Below are 16720 nucleotides of genomic sequence, written 5' to 3'. Positions count from 1 at the left end.
AGTAATGAAACACGTATATTATCACTGTTATTTTTTATTAATGATTTTGTTAACAATCAACAATTGGTGAGCGTCAGGACCCCTGGACCACTACAGATATTTGATGTTTAGTACATACTAAAATTTACTACCTATTTGATACTATTTGGTACCTGAGTACATATATTTGGTACCTCCACTGATATCGAAAAATCGAGCGAATAAAGTGGCCAGACATTCTGACGTCAGGATGTCTGGACCATTTTTGGTTTACATAGTTCTAGACAACACTACTAATTGATATCTTAGTCAATATTTACTACCTATTTGGTACCTGTCAATATATTTTTTTCAAATTTTTTTGGCGTACCAGAAAAAAGTTATGATGGAATTTAAAGTTGTGAGCCCAGCCGTGGCGTTGAAGTATGTAGCGCCTGTCAAAAGAATAGAGGCAAATCCGCCTGCCCTCCTGCGCGTCAACTTAAATAGGAATTTATTTTTAGGCACTCGCACATCATCTCTACCGACTAGTGGCATTAATATAGTCGAAATATAAGTAATTACACTAGTTTTCCATTTTCCTCCTGAGAGAACCTCCTACAGTCTCAATAACGTCTAATGTCATGTCATGTCCCTGAGAGACATCTCCTGGCGGAGAAATTTGTAAATCAGTTTACCCCTGACAGCCGGTCATTTTTGCTACTGTTCAGCAGCTGTAGAGCTGTATGGCAGATTTGGCAGCATTGTGGTTGTAGGTACTGATAGTAGATGATTGATTTGATGTTTGTATTTATTCTTAATTCATAATTGACACTAATCGATGCAAAAAACAAATGTTACCGAAAGCAGTGGTTTATTTATATGATAAACCCCTATAACGGAGCTCGTGGACCACAGACTGGTCCACATCATCAAAATACATCCTATATACCAATATTACCAATGACGCTGTTAATTATAACAGTTTATGCTATTTTCCCCCTAGAATTTGCCCAACTGTTGCCACGTGTTTAGGTCTCTCAGGAGGAAAATGGAAAGCTAGTGTAATTACACTAATTACTTTTATATTTCGACTATATTAATGCCACTAGTCAGTAGTAGAGATGATGTTGCGAGTGCCTAAAACTAAATTCCTATTTAAGTTGACGCGCGCAGGAGGGCAGGCGGATTTGCCTCTATACTTTTGACAGGCGCTACATACTTCAACGGCACGGCCGGGCTCACAACTTTAAATTCCGTCATAACTTTTTTCTGGTACGCCAAAAAAATTTGAAAAAAATATATTGACAGGTACCAAATAGGTAGTAAATATTGACTAAGATATCAATTAGTAGTGTTGTCTAGAACTATGTAAACCAAAAATGGTCCAGACATCCTGACGTCAGAATGTCTGGCCACTTTATTCGCTCGATTTTTCGATATCAGTGGAGGTACCAAATATATGTACTCAGGTACCAAATAGTATCAAATAGGTAGTAAATTTTAGTATGTACTAAACATCAAATATCTGTAGTGGTCCAGGGATCCTGACGCTCACAACAATTTTATATAGCAATATATAAATAGTAAATTACATAAATATTAGGTACAAGTCTTGATACATAAAATAACATAAATAACTAAACAAACCGTCAACCGTATTTATAACAAAACATAACAATGGCGGTCAGAATGAAAAACCTTATCAGTGTTTATTGTCACTTTGCGATGACACCTTAAGGTGCCAGGTGCTTATCAACCTTTTAATCTGGCAGTTTCGCTGTTTAAACGTGATATTTTTATTATACAGACTGACGTATTACCGATGATTATTATAACTATATGTACTACACTTACACCATCAAGTATCAAAGTATTAGAAGCGCTGTATTTTCGCACCTATACCGGTGTGGTCTATCGCTTCACATTTCCAAAATAATCTATCTCAAATTTGCTGCTGCACAGATTTGAACCTTACAATTATCAGGATATAGTTGCTTCTTGTTGTCTTAGCGCGTGCCAATACAGAAGCTCTCGCTCAACACAAAAGGAACAATACCTTTGTTTAGAAACGTTCGTTTCAAAAAATTCATACTATACATAATAAATATACATAAACCTAAATATATATTTCCAAAAATACATACATACAATACATACATATATATAAACAACTAGGAATCCTTCATTCTACCAGCAAAGAAAGAACGTACAGATTTCTTAAAAGCGAACTTATTTGGGGCATTTTTAATATGTAGTGGAAGGCCGTTCCAAAGGCGCGCTACATGCACGCGAAAAGAGTAAGACATAAAGCCAGTGTGATGCGGTGGGATGGATAAGGTCATATTCATATTGCCAGAAGAGCGGAGCCGGCGCTCGCGAGAGACACCATAGTATTGAAAGAGGGACTTGAGGTACACAGGAGCGTGTGGATCATAAAGCACAGAGTATAAAGAGCAAAACATGCGGACACTGCGTCGTTGACGGATGGGAAGCCAGCCAAGCTACTCTTACGGTAGATGTCGCTACGGGTCCCATTGACCTTAGTAGTGGAAAATTTCGCTGGCTTGGTTGAAGTCTTGGTGGCTCAGTTGGCAGAGCGCTGGAGTATCTATCCAGAGGCCGTGAGTTCAAGTCTCACCCAAGGCAGACATTTTCCACTTTTAAAAAAATATATTTCAATTAGTTATATTTATTTAGTGATAAATTGAACGCGTTTTAAGAGCATTAATTGTACTAGTCAGGAAGAACGATTATTAAATTAACACGTTACATACATAATGCACTAATATTCTAACTGCTTCTATTTTATTTTAATTTTTTGCGTAACCTTGTTGAACTCGATGGTCGAGTTCGAAACACGAATCAAGTTTTTTGTTAACTAGTGTTCGTCCTAGGAATATCTATTGAAGACCAATAGATTAAGGATGAAAAACAGGTATACCTTCGGAGGTGTAAGAAGTGATAGATATATAAATACAAAAGTTATATTCAGTAGACGGTCTTCCTCACACTGACCTTAGTGCACAATTAACACATTTTCTTAGTGACAAAGAAAGTTTGACTTTTTTTTATATTACACGTAAATAATACCTACATTTCTGTACATTTTCATTATTTTTATATAATCATTCCTATTTCCCTATATCATAACCAACACTTGCTAAACTTGTTTATTCAATATCGTTTATTTTATAAATATTATTAACTACACGGGAATTGCGTTTATTTTTCGACCATTCGTTCTCATTGTTTAAGAATTATGAGAGTTAAATTACATATATGACAGTATAAATATACAGCAATTTCCATACATTTTTTTTTCCTTGCGTCCAGTCTGACCTAAACAATAACGGGCAAAACTTAGGCAATGTTTCGTATAGAGCGCAGTCTTGTTCTCGTTCGTGTCAAAGGCATATTTATTGACTTTCCACAAAATTCTATAAAAATCGTGAATATGAGGTAATTAAGGCTTATTGTTGACTTTTGTCTGACTTTTTGAAGGCTACAGTGCCAACCTAGTCCATCAACATTGAACGAAAATAGAGTCTTACGTAATAACATCATTTCGTATCAGCACATCACGCAAAGAAAGAGCAGTGTCACTTTTCTGATCAAGGACAAGGAGTTATACAAATGCAACGAAAAAAGTTTGCACGAGCTTGCCGTTTTTTAAGTATGCACTTGTGACACAAACTACCATTTGTAACCAACCAATAAAATTCCAATTTCCTATACGAGAACCGATCCTAAAGTTTTTAACTGCTGCGGCTCCATTCATGCGAGTTGTGTTTTGCTTATACGGTTTTGAGTGATCTTTCATTATTAACTAATGCGATGTAGATTTATGTATGTATTGGCTACGTGCACGATAATTACGCCCACTACCATGTGAACTTGAAGTGGAAAATGTCAAAAAATGACATGTAAACAAACATTATATTTTAACGATTTTTCGTTAATTTTAAATAAATCGAATAACAAGAGCTACTATTTCAAGTGTAATTTAGGTAGATAGATTATAAAGACATGGATATAATACCAAAAATCAGTTTCCAAAGCCATTACTCACGGTATAAACTTCCAACCCCAGACTACAGAAAGAGTCAATAAATTGGTGCTGGCAGGGCATATAAGGAATCTTGAAGAACATAGGAGTAATGTTACAAGTTCTTCGAGCTAGTGATATGGTATTCGCTAAACCTCCGTCCCGTTAATGCCACATAAAACAAGTCTAAACGTAAGTATCTAGTCATGTCCGCGGCCGCAGAAATATCCGACACGGGCCTATTCCCAGGCTAGGCCTGAATCTTTAAGCATAATCTTTTACGGTAGGAAAAGTACTAACAGCATATTGAACAATATTAGGTAAACAAAGCTTAAATATAATTTATTATAATGTTTTGTTTTGACATGTCACTTACGTTTTCTTTTCACCGTAGCTATCCATTTAGTTCTTTGATCCAATTTCCAGTGTGCTCTAAGAAACAATTAGAACGTGCAACGACTATTTATGCCATTATTTTTACAATTAACGAAACAACATTGATGCCCCATATCAAACATTACACATTGTATTATATTTTATGAGTTTTGATAGATGACAACCACAATCAGTGTCAATTTTGACCACCGCAAGCACTGCGATCGCTTTGATTACCCCCTCCATGCACTTCGCACGAAGCCAATAGAGATTAGTTTATTTTTATATCTATTTCTTGGACATATGACGCATCTCAAACACTTGAATATAAGGTCAGTGCGAGCAAGACCGGCATACTTTATTTGAAATAAAGTTTGAGTGGATAAAACTCGACAATTAAAGTAGTCTGGAGTAATCCGCATGGTCATATGGGCTAACAAATATTATATTTTACAAAGCTGTTATAATACTTTGGTGTATTAAAGTAAACTTATGTGATAAAAATCACTTTATTTTAAGGCTCGGCGGGTTGACCGTCACCCGCGCTGAGTAAGGCAAGACCATCTAGTGCTCGTCTACCCAGACGGTCTTCCCGACACTGACCTTAAGCAAAAATATGATTATAAATTACTTTCAACCACATGTAACACTATTTTCACGTTTACACACTGTGTTTAAATTTTCCTCGACTCCCGACCCTCGTAAAACATCGAGACATTCTACAGTAAATATTTATATTAGTATCATTAACAATTTTATTCTGGTAATAAACAGTGATCACGGTCTTGGTTGCCACTCGAACAATATAACTAATTTTGTTTTATTTATTATCGTATAATTAACAAGTTAAACAATTTACTCTTAAAAAAGCAACATTTGCTAACAGTTACAAAGGTACTGTAGGTGTAGTATCCATGCTATTTAACTTGATATACCGCGGTGTGGCTTCCAAAACCCCCCACTGGTAATAACTTAGTGTTAACATACTAAAAAATAATAAATGTATTTAAATCTACTCACAAGGTCCCACTTTGTCTCATACTGTAAAGACTAGATTTGCTCGTATCTTTATGCAAATAACTTGTCTAACTATTCTTATAGCAAGCGACAAAGTGAGACTTTTTGAATAGAAGCGACAAAAATAGTTATAAGGTTAATGTGATCATAGTTAGAGATGAGAGCGCGCTGTTACCGAAGTATTAGTGGATGAGTCTGGTGTTAGTGGGGCCGCCGTGAGCTGAATCCCATGGTGCTACACGATAGCCACGAGACTGCAGCCGCACGAGATGCAGCGCGCGGCGAACCCCGTCCCGTCCGCGCCCGCAATACTTACCCACTCTGTCCTGTCACAATCTCTATCCTGTCATGTCACACAACCTCATGCCTAATTTTATGCAACATCTAATATTCTAAACATTAAAGGGATTCCCTGCGCCAATGACCTTCGATTTGAATCCGTTTGTATCATGATAGTTTCTAAAGCCTATCATATTAACGGCATCTTCTTAAACAAGATAGTATCTGCTAATTACTCCACAGCTCATTGTTTCTGTGATATTTGCCACTAAAGTTTAACAATTTTAGACCAAAAAACTTTTTTGGTCATAACTTTTGTTTTGATTAGTTTAAAATGAAAATCTCTCTTGAATTTTTAGGAAAGTCAAAGGTAAATCCAAACATGTCGCTTTCATGTATGTAGGACACTTCAATAAAATCAAATTTCGAAGTGTTTTTTTAAGATCATGTTTAAAAAAATCATAAAAGAATAAGTTACGTCGGGGGTTAAAAATAACGTTGACTGCCCCTGACTTTCAATGTATGTTACACTTTCCCCGAATTTGATATTTTTGTTGTTATTCACAAATAAAGAAAAGTTTTCGGGTATTAACGATAAAAAATAGTTATTTAACCTCTTCAAAATATTCCATCTGTTGTTGCAATACAATTACTTAAGTTTGAGGCTAAACCTACAAGAAAACTGTTTCACTGTCACTCGAGACGAGGCAAGTGAAACAGTTTTACTTTTGCGTTTTCCATTTTAAGTTTGCGTTTTCGTTTTCCGTTTTTGCGTTTTCCGTTTTACAAGAAAACTGTTTCACTGTCACTCGAGACGAGGCAAGTGAAACAGTTTTACTTTTGCGAACGTTTTCCATTTTAAGTTTGAAACTAAACCTACACGAAAACTGTTTCACTGTCACTCGAGACGAGGCAAGTGAAACAGTTTTACTTTTGCGAACGTTTTCCATTTTAAGTTTGTGGCTAAAACTACAAGACAACTGTTTCACTTTCCTTCGAGACGAGGAAAGTGAAACAATTTTACTTTTGCGAACGTTTTCCATTTTTTACGAATTCATAGCATACTTAGATTTATATGTTGCAAAATTTTGATTACATTATTATATTACTGACGCATATTTTATATTGTCGCTGTGTTGTACCTTTTATTTCAGCAATTTTTCAATAAATTATAAAAACAAAACAAATTGTTTCCTTTTTAGTCATACTTGTTATGGAGGATTTTTGGACAAAAGCTGCATTTTGAGATGGAAGCAAGCCGCTTTGCATGGTGATAGTAGACATCATAGTAAGCGATTTTTTCCGAGCATATCAAAATTTCATTTCGTGTTTTACGAAAATAAAAAAATCTATCTTTTTTCAGATCGTCCGGTTTATGTTATTAAGAATAAAATTAAATAAGTATTTACGTATCGCACTGAATAACTTCAAAGAACGACAGACAAAATGTACAATGTCGATATTATGAGTGCTTTTTAATCAGACAGATAAATTCATAGTTCAAAACTAAAGACCGCATCGAAATCGGATTAGTAGTTTTTAAGATACAAGTTGCCAAAGTTGTAAAAGTTTGATTTATATGGCCGCTTTGAAATTCCTTAGCCAGAAAGTCGGATAAAATAATTATATTTTTCTTACACATAAAAGTACATGGTGACAGAACACATCAAAATAAAAGTTTTTCTCCCAGGATATCATAATTTCATCCCTTAGGAGGACGAACGTAACTGTTATGAAAACTGAAAAAAAAATCTCATTTTTTGTGCATATAATATTAAATAGTATATGGATATCTTTCAATAATTAGTTGTTAAGAGCCAGGTGTAGTTGATGACCATGTCAACTAAAAATGCGCGAAATATGACGGTGACTCTGTGTCTGTACACAAAATTTGGCACGCACATTAACGTAAATTAAATTTATTAAAAAATCCTGTGGATTTGTTCATAATTCCTGTATGAAACAACGTTTCCCTTTGCGAAAATGAAAATCCTAAAGTAGATAGACGCGCATATTTTTATTTAGTTATATTGTGTAATGACTTAATAAATGCATGTTGTTTTTTGTATGGAAAGCGAACCACCTTAACTTTAAAGCGATATCGACGGATCCCCGCTTAAACGGGGCGCCTATTATGTGCAGATTGGCCTTCGGCCATTTGAGATGCCTAAGCCTAACGAACCTAACCTACACCTATATTAATATAAAAAGCGGTCATTCTGCGTTCTAGACCGACCGAGATCGACCATAAATGAGTTCTGCTGTTACTAAACATAGAATGAAATGCGCGCGCACAATTGGCTGGTCGTGTCAAGTAGGCTAATTTCGTTCCGCACGCCATTTTGCCGATTTTTCAAAAGAAACGTAACCCAACTTATTTTATCAGATGACCGTTCCTTTAATATGCAGACCGCATAATTAAACTGCTTAATGCTTAACGATTTTTTTCTGCCGACAAATTCTTAAATGTTGGTGACCAAATAACTACTGGCTACTTGACCCTTTTTACAAGCTTTTATTCAATTTGCCGTGAGCGTCAGAATGGCGGGTGTACATCAAGCAATCCTGGTGTGGTATACGTCAGGAGTTAGTGCTAGCAATGTGCCAAATGTGCGCCAAAATTCGAGCAATGTGCTCTTTGAACTCCAGAGATATTTAAGAAATTAATGACACCCGCCATTCTGACGTCAGGTTGGCGGGTGTACTTTCAGTTCTAGCTAATGGCTGCCTACTCAAGAGTGAAAGTACTGCCTGAGGTTAGTGCTCGCAATGTGCTTCCACATGTATGAAACACAAACTAATTCAGAGAACCGTTGAAGAGTAATATGGGATTGAATAAATATGTCTATGAGTATCACTTTTTTGTGAAAAGCGCCTGCATGTTAATGCTGCATTGCAGGCAATGAACATTGCTATTTTATTTCAGCAGGCGTTATAGATATATTTATTCAATCATATTACTCTTCAACGGCTCTCTGAATTAGTGTGTGTTTCATACATGTGGAAGCACATTGCGAGCACTAACCTTAGGCAGTACTTTCACCCTCGAGTAAGCAGCCATTAGCTAGAACTGGAAGTACACCCGCCAACCTGACGTCAGAATGGCGGGTGTCATTAATTTCTTAAATATCTCTGGAGTTCAAAGAGCACATTGCTCGAATTTTGGCGCACATTTGGCACATTGCTAGCACTAACTCCTGACGTATACCACACCAGGATTGCTTGATGTACACCCGCCATTCTGACGCTCACAATTTGCCTTGTTAGTATGTTAGTGTGCGTCAAAACGTAGCACAGTGTGTGAAATTGCCTTAGTTGCGGCCATGCCTATTTTATGCGGTTTTTGGATGAACGATGACCAAAAAAATCTTATTTTGAAACTCCCATGGTTCTAAATTCCATAGTTTTTGAGATATCAAAAAAATCGAGAAAAGTCCTGAGAAACCATAGAAACGCTTTTTATACTAGTTCAAAGCAGATTAATCAATGAATGTTATCTGGTATACTAAACATAGTTTAAAAGAACCAATTTATCTATATAAACATAAAGATATACTCTCATTCAGTCGTCAAATAATGAATTTCTATGATATGGGAAATCTTTTTTTTCTGGCGATTCTCTTCACGGTCGCATTTTTTTTTGATACACAAAAGTTAAGCACAATTATGATTCTTACCACAAAAAAATTCAAGCGCAACAAACGCAGGAATAAGGAGATATGATTTTTTGAAATTTTAGGTTAGGGTTGTCACTTCCGAAAAATTAAATGTGACATTATAAAGCATAGTTAACATAGTATTGGCACGCGTTTAGCGACGAATAAAAAATATATATTTAAAAATTAAAAAAAACTAATAATCACATCTTAATTTTAATACGTTGATAACCAGAGCCCGGAAAATCCATAGCAAAACAAAAGACTGTCGCAATCAAACTAGGGTGAGAAACATTTTTTTATCGATATCGAGTAAGTTTTGTCTAAAAAAAATCATACCGATATGTTTAGGTACGTACGTTATTTTATAATTATTCACGCCAAACGCAAAATAAGTAGTAAGTTAAGGGTTTGTTTTATATGTGTTTTTATTTCATCTAAAATACAAGGTTACGTTGTATTATCAACGTTACTTATATTTCTGCATATTAAGTAAGTAATAACCCTTTTTTTTTAGCTTGGCCGTAGTCGGGTGACAAAGAGGTAATCAACCTCATTGTAAATTTATAATAGACAGTGCAGAAAATTAATATTCCATAAGACATTGAATGTCATTATTGTCATTTCATTGCGTATGACAGTGATAAAATATAAGTTGTGTCTCTGTAGATAATTATTATTTAAACCTTAAATGGTTTGACACGGACGTGGTTGATATATAAAACTATTTAAAATGAGTAATGTGCAAGATCGTATTAAAACGTGGATAACCAATCTGACCAATCACCCTGAACTAGTCTACAACGAAGTGACCTCCACTGTGTACTGCTTCAAGTGTGATGTACATCTAAAACTAAAGAAACATAACATTGATGTTCATCTTAAAAGCGACGGACACAAAAACCGTACTGAAGAACCAAATTCAAAACATCAATTTTATTTCGATTTAATAATATTTCTTATTTACTGCAATATACCGTGGACAACAGTCAACAACAATAACTTTCGTAATTTTTTTAATAAATATTTGTGGTGCAACTGCTCACAAAAGTCGCTACCGGACGAATCATTATTACGCAAAGTATATTTAAATGTTGTATACAAAAATACTATTCAGAGTGTAAGAGAAGCAAATAATACCAATCACTTATGGATATCTGTGGACGAAACACCAGATTTTATGGGAAAATGCGTGACTAATGTGGTGATTCGATCGTTGCAAAAAAATTATTCTCAGCAATTTTATCTTTTAGGGTCGAAGGTTTTGGGAAAAGTCAATGGAGAAGCGGTAGCCAATTTAATTAAGAGCCAACTAAATTTTTTATTTCAAAATTCTTTTAACGATAACGTTAATAATGTACTTTTACTTTGCACTGATGGCGCCGGATATATGCTTAAAGCTGGTCGTATTTTAAAAGCAACATTTCCTCGAATGAAACACATTACGTGTTTAGCTCATGGTCTGCATCGAGTTGCTGAAGAGGTGCGAGATAACTTTAAAGACGTGGACGTACTAATATCTAATGTCAAAAAAATTTTCTTAAAATCTCCAGAACGTGTACGCTATTTTAAGGAAAAATATCCGTCCATTCCATTACCTCCCGAGCCTGTAATCACCAGATGGGGCACTTGGATAAATGCAGCTGTATATTACACTCAATACTACGAGCAAAGACGATATTCGTCTCCACACTTGCTAATTAATCGGCAGCTATAAAAACTGCAAAAAAAATCTTCCGAAAAAGAAAATTACAACAAGACCTGAATTTCATTCGCGACAATTACGAAGTAATTGCCTCTTCCATAGAACAGTTACAATGTTCAACTTTGTCTATTACGGAATCATTCCTCATTCTGGATACTGTTCGTTGTTACGTAAGCTGGAGTAAACTTTTACCGGTGATACGCAAATTTGAAGCCGTACTGGACCGAAATCCTGATTATGACCATTTACGAGAAATATCCGAAAATCATACCCGACCTGACCATCATACCAATTACAATGAGTTTTATAAATTTGCTCCCTTGACGTCGAGTGAAGTCGAACGTTCATTTAGTATACATAAATGGCTTTACAGTGATAAACGAAACAGTCTTCTCCCAGAGAATGTTGAAAAATTAATGATTATATACTCCTATTACTATAACAAACCCAATAAGATGTCAAGTGCTGCTGTGTGTACTGACTTGGATTTCGAGGAAGAAATTTCATCTGTACCTGTAATTATTTATACATTTATTTTCATTTGGTGGGCCATTTTCTTCTCATATTTAGAACTATCGATATCGATAAAAAAATGTTTCTCACCCTAGTTTGATTGCGACAGTCTTTTGTTTTGCTATGGATTTTCCGGGCTCTGTTGATAACTCTATATTAGAAATTTGGTTGATCTAACTTTTTGCGTTTGTAAGTTATTGATGATGGACGTTGACCGGCGAAAATGCACTGTGAACAAATAAGTGAAAAATCCCCTTGGTCTGGGTCAATGATTGCTAAATTGTTGAATTTCCAGAAAACTACTAGGCAATAATTATTGCCCAAATCATTATTTCATTAAAGGACAATTAAATAATAGTGGCATATAATTCAAAATATCCACTCCTTGCGGTCCACACGGAATCAACAGACAAAAAAGATGGATGAAAATCTTGTTCAGAGGATGATGAATACTATTTTCAGAAAAGTCCGTAATTTTGTGCAAACATACTGAATGATTGAAATATATGTGACACGCTATAAATTAATAAACGATCTTTTATATTCTGCAATAAAAAATATTGTTTACTTTTTTCTTTTCATTTAAAAATTAAATTCCTCCCATCGCGTACCAATTCTAAATTAACTATGCTTTAGTGTAACATGGGCGTTATTTGTTAACAATTATAACATCGATAAAAACAGCACTGGCTTAAAGTGTGACAACATTTGTGCATAGTGATTTGTCAAAATAGTGCGTCGAACTGTGGACCAGAGTGCAACTGAGCTCCTTTCTAGATATCATCTATAGTTTCAATAAAATCAATCTTCGATGATAGTTATTGTGTGAAATTGGGAAGACGACCGCACATAATATCTGGAGAAGCGGGGAGGTTATCATGGAGCCGTTAAAGGTCCATGGCACTTCTTTTCCTCAGCAGATAGACACTCACTCGTCCTGCTAGGGATTCTTCGTCTGCTGTAACAGTTATGTATTCTGTAACAGTTAGCCTAACAGCCTTGATGCGATTGAATTTGACACCTACATCTACAATATCTACATAAGTGCTTCTAAATGCTTTACACCTCCAAATATCTGGAACCTTTTACATTTACGGGAACTTACAAAACAAACGTTTGTATTTTGGATGTCCTTCTCAGCCCCGACCAGAGAACTTAATGCTAGGGGCACCAACCCTCAGTCAGCGAGTGACAACTCCAACAAACGATCAAATAATATGGATCAAAAGAAATCGCCCACAAAATTAGAAATTTAGTTCTAGTAAATAAAGCTGAATCTTGATAGTGACGAACGACATTATGTTCTGTGCAACCTTACTGTACTAAACGCTATACCCAAGTTATTTTAGATTTGTTCCACAGAGCCTTAGAATCGCTTGACCCTTACCTGTCTTCCACCAGTTCACGAAACAATAAAGAACACGTTTGCCTATACCTAACAAACTAGTTCACATTCTAAAAGTAACTTCAGATAATGTACAAGTACATTTCATTTGGTACAATGCACCGAACATTAATACCGATGACATTTAATTAAGTCAAAAGACGAAATCATAACATATATCCTCATAAACAATGAATTAAATACTCAATAGGTACATCGAGAAATTATGGACTCAAGTTAAATTAATTTTTTGTGACAACCCTATTTCCATAGAAATCAGAGAAAAACTTAGAAACGTGATTTCTCCGAGTTCCTGCAAGATATATTAATAGAATTTTCACAGCTTTTAGGTACATATATTTAGTTAATTTTGCGAGTAAAAAAACATGCGACCCTTTTATAGTTTATTATTTATTTCAACTTTCTTGAAAATTTAAATTTTATTTATATTCTTTTTCTTTAAGCAGTCAGAGTGCTGAAACTCTGATAACGTATCTATTTTAAACTGACAATCATTATGTATTCATTTGAAGCGGTAGTGTTTTATATTTTAGAAGATTTCAATAGAAATAGGTTTTACAAAGGTCATTGACCTTTCAGAAAAAAAATTATAATTACGAAATTAAGTCAAATATTGCAACGGGAGTTTCGTACTAGGCTTTATTACAACACGTCATAATAAAAAATAAACTAGAGATGTCCGCAACTAAGGCAATTTCACACACTGTGCGTAGAAGCTAAATTTGACCTACTTTCCGGTTTCCGATTGAGCTGACATTTTGCACACATATGTAAATCACGTGACAATGCAATATTATGGTATCATAAAGCTGATCTGATGATGGAGCAGAAAGGTGGTCATAGGAACTCTTTATGAAACGTCGTATCCCCATCGAGCAAGGGGTTTTTAGAAACGTCTCGGAGAGCAGTAGATGGCTGTTGAAAGAAAGGTACAGTCGGCGATAAAAGCTTGTGCCAAAAATGATTTTTTTGCAAAAAAACTTATTTAAAGTCTGTCTTATATGATTAAGTACTGTCCAATCAACCGAAATAAAATATTACCGTATTTTATTATGACTTAAAAACAGCAAACACATTTTTTAAAGTATACTTTTACGTAATCAGCCGAAAACAACACAGTCATGTTAATCTATAGATTATCTAGGCATCAAGTCATTCTATTCGAAAACAACATTTTCTGACTTTTTAAGGCTGCTTTAAAAAAAAACGTCAAAATAATGTAAAATTGATAGTTTTAGTCGGTGAAATACTACACTTTCCGTTATTCAATAGATTTATTTAATTCAAGTTCCAGTTAGAGCATCTTATTATCTTGATTTTTATAAGACTGGATTTTTGAAAACTAACTCACTAAATTAATTATGAATTTTTCTCTAATGCACGTTTAGAAAAACGCACGTATAGAGCTGAATCAGTCGATCTTATTTGTAAAATTTGGACAATTTTGAATATTAAAACGGGTAAATTTATAATTCGTATATCCTGTACCACAATCATTTCAGACTAGATTTTTATTTTAAGTTTTTGAAAAAGAGTAAACTAGCCTAAGGCGAATTCAATTTTTTTCAGAAATTACCTAAAATTAAGTGACAATTTCTTTGAAAATCTACATCACATCGAAGTAAGTTTTGTACTAAATTAATCTGCAACGTTTACTTAAATTGCTGTTATGCCTTAGTGATTATACATTGCTATTATTGATTTTTGCCAATTTTTTGAAAACGAGCCTTCACCGGTACAATTATTACCACTTTTGGACATTTTCTCATATTTTGTTAGACCAAGTAGAAAAGTCCTATAATGTCATATATATTTATAAACTACTCGCAAAGCCCTTTAATTTGATACCACACACGGTATGATCGAGCGCTCGGTTGCGATTTCACTATTTTTAACACGAAAGCCCTCTTAAGTATGAAAGCATAAAGTTCAATATGTCAGTGATTGTTTTGACGTGCAGTAAGGTTCGAATTCGATGACGTCACTACATCGCAGACAGCGTTTTCGGTGGCTAAAATTAATAAAAAATTACACACATTTTGAATCGAAAATTATACACTTTTAATACCCAAAATCTATAAATATTGTTTTTTATGTCAAACACTACAGAAGACAATCATTTATTGTGCCAAATTCGATATGAGTCTAGTAGCCTATTATTTTGTAGATCAACTATTTATTAAGCCGATAACATAGCAGAAATGCAGATCAATATTGATTATTCACATTAACCATTTGTGAATTATTTGCTGAAACGTTGTAGCTCGATTTTTATTTATTGCCGGCATATTATTTTATTTGTATGCTGCCCAAATGATTAAATGGCAGATTTTTTTGGCGTTTGTTGTGATTAATAGGATTAATAGTCTCATGTAATCAATCCAAGCCAAAATTTAAGGTTTTTGGAAAAATAAATAAAATGTCAAATGTCATTCTGAATTATACCCACTTTGCCTACTTTAGTAGACACACAGGAAAAAGCTTGGGTTAGATAAATACCTTCAGTTTGTAACTGAAAATGTTCCTCCGAGACAAGCAGCAATATCTAAAGCAGATGAAAGCCATACACACTACTACATTGCATTTCATTCGTATTTTAATTACTGTATGAAAAAAGTACTAATATTTATGTTTATAAACATGTAAAAAGTAATTGTACAATCATTGATATGTTATTGTCTGTATGTTATACGCCATGAAATTACCCAAAAGTTTTCCAATACAACTGTGATAGTACTGATAGTATAAAACATACCCAGTCACTAATATTTTTTGTCATTTTCACTGGTCACGCTCTTATCGTATATCTCAATAATAATGGGGGTTGGCCCCCCATAGCCTAGGTTGGCCATACAAATAGACTCGGCGTGTTTCTACTTCTATTAAATAGACGAACAACTTTTATTATGGGGCCACCGCGAAAACGCAAAGTAACGTCTTCGCAAATATTATATGATTATACTCTACATTTCTTGCCATTGTTGACACCAAAGAGGATCGAGTATTATATTATAGAGAGTTACTGTCAAAGTAAAATGTGTAATCACAGTGCATAGACTGCCATCTCTCGACACAAGCTTAAAACTTTTGAACCTCAGTTTTGACAATTTGGCCCATATTGTTAGCTTGATATGTGAAATGTCAAATATTAATATTAGCGCCATCTAGCCGAGCGTTCCCCAAAGATGTAACGCCATCTAGGCCACCATACCTTTTTCTCTAGGGCTTTGAGGTACGTTTTTTTCTTAGACTTTATCCGTCTATACGGAGTTACATATGTTTTTGTTGACACGAAGATGTTATGGTGTGTTAGTAAGTATGGAAGCTAGGTGAGGAAAATAAATGAGCCGATAGCATGCCTGGTTAGTTGCGGCGTCTATCGTCCAGGTAAGGTCGGGGCGGCGGAGGCGGCGGCGGCAGCGGCGGCCGACTGCGTCGTGTAGCTAGAACTCCGACTGTGATGTGAATCAACACACAAATCACAGTCTGAGGGCTAGCCACAAGACGTGATCCCTGGAGGTCTCTTCCACGGTGCTATCCGACGCAGATACTCAAACCTTCCTACTTGAACCACTTCATTCCTGATACTTACCCATTCGATCCACCAAATCTATTTATGTTACAAATAGTACCTATACTACATAATAATAATGCTCAGTTTTGTTATATCTATCATGACACTTTTATATTAAAGGAAAAAATGGAATAATTTACGCTTCCGGCGGGACTTGAACCCGCATCTTCTGCAATCCGTGCATTGCTCT

General features: G+C 35.0%; 1 protein-coding gene across 2 annotated transcripts in view; it reads right to left on the bottom strand.

Annotated features, from left to right (window-relative positions):
* The window catches only part of LOC125240942 (transcription factor E2F2), a 69121-nt gene that overhangs the window by 10129 nt on the left and 42272 nt on the right, over positions 1-16720 (bottom strand). The window lies entirely within an intron of this gene.

Source organism: Leguminivora glycinivorella, chromosome Z, assembly GCF_023078275.1.
Source record: "Leguminivora glycinivorella isolate SPB_JAAS2020 chromosome Z, LegGlyc_1.1, whole genome shotgun sequence".
NCBI classification, from domain to species: domain Eukaryota; kingdom Metazoa; phylum Arthropoda; class Insecta; order Lepidoptera; family Tortricidae; genus Leguminivora; species Leguminivora glycinivorella.
The sequence above is the reverse complement of the archived record's forward strand: the minus strand, read 5'-3'. Positions and strand labels throughout refer to the sequence as shown.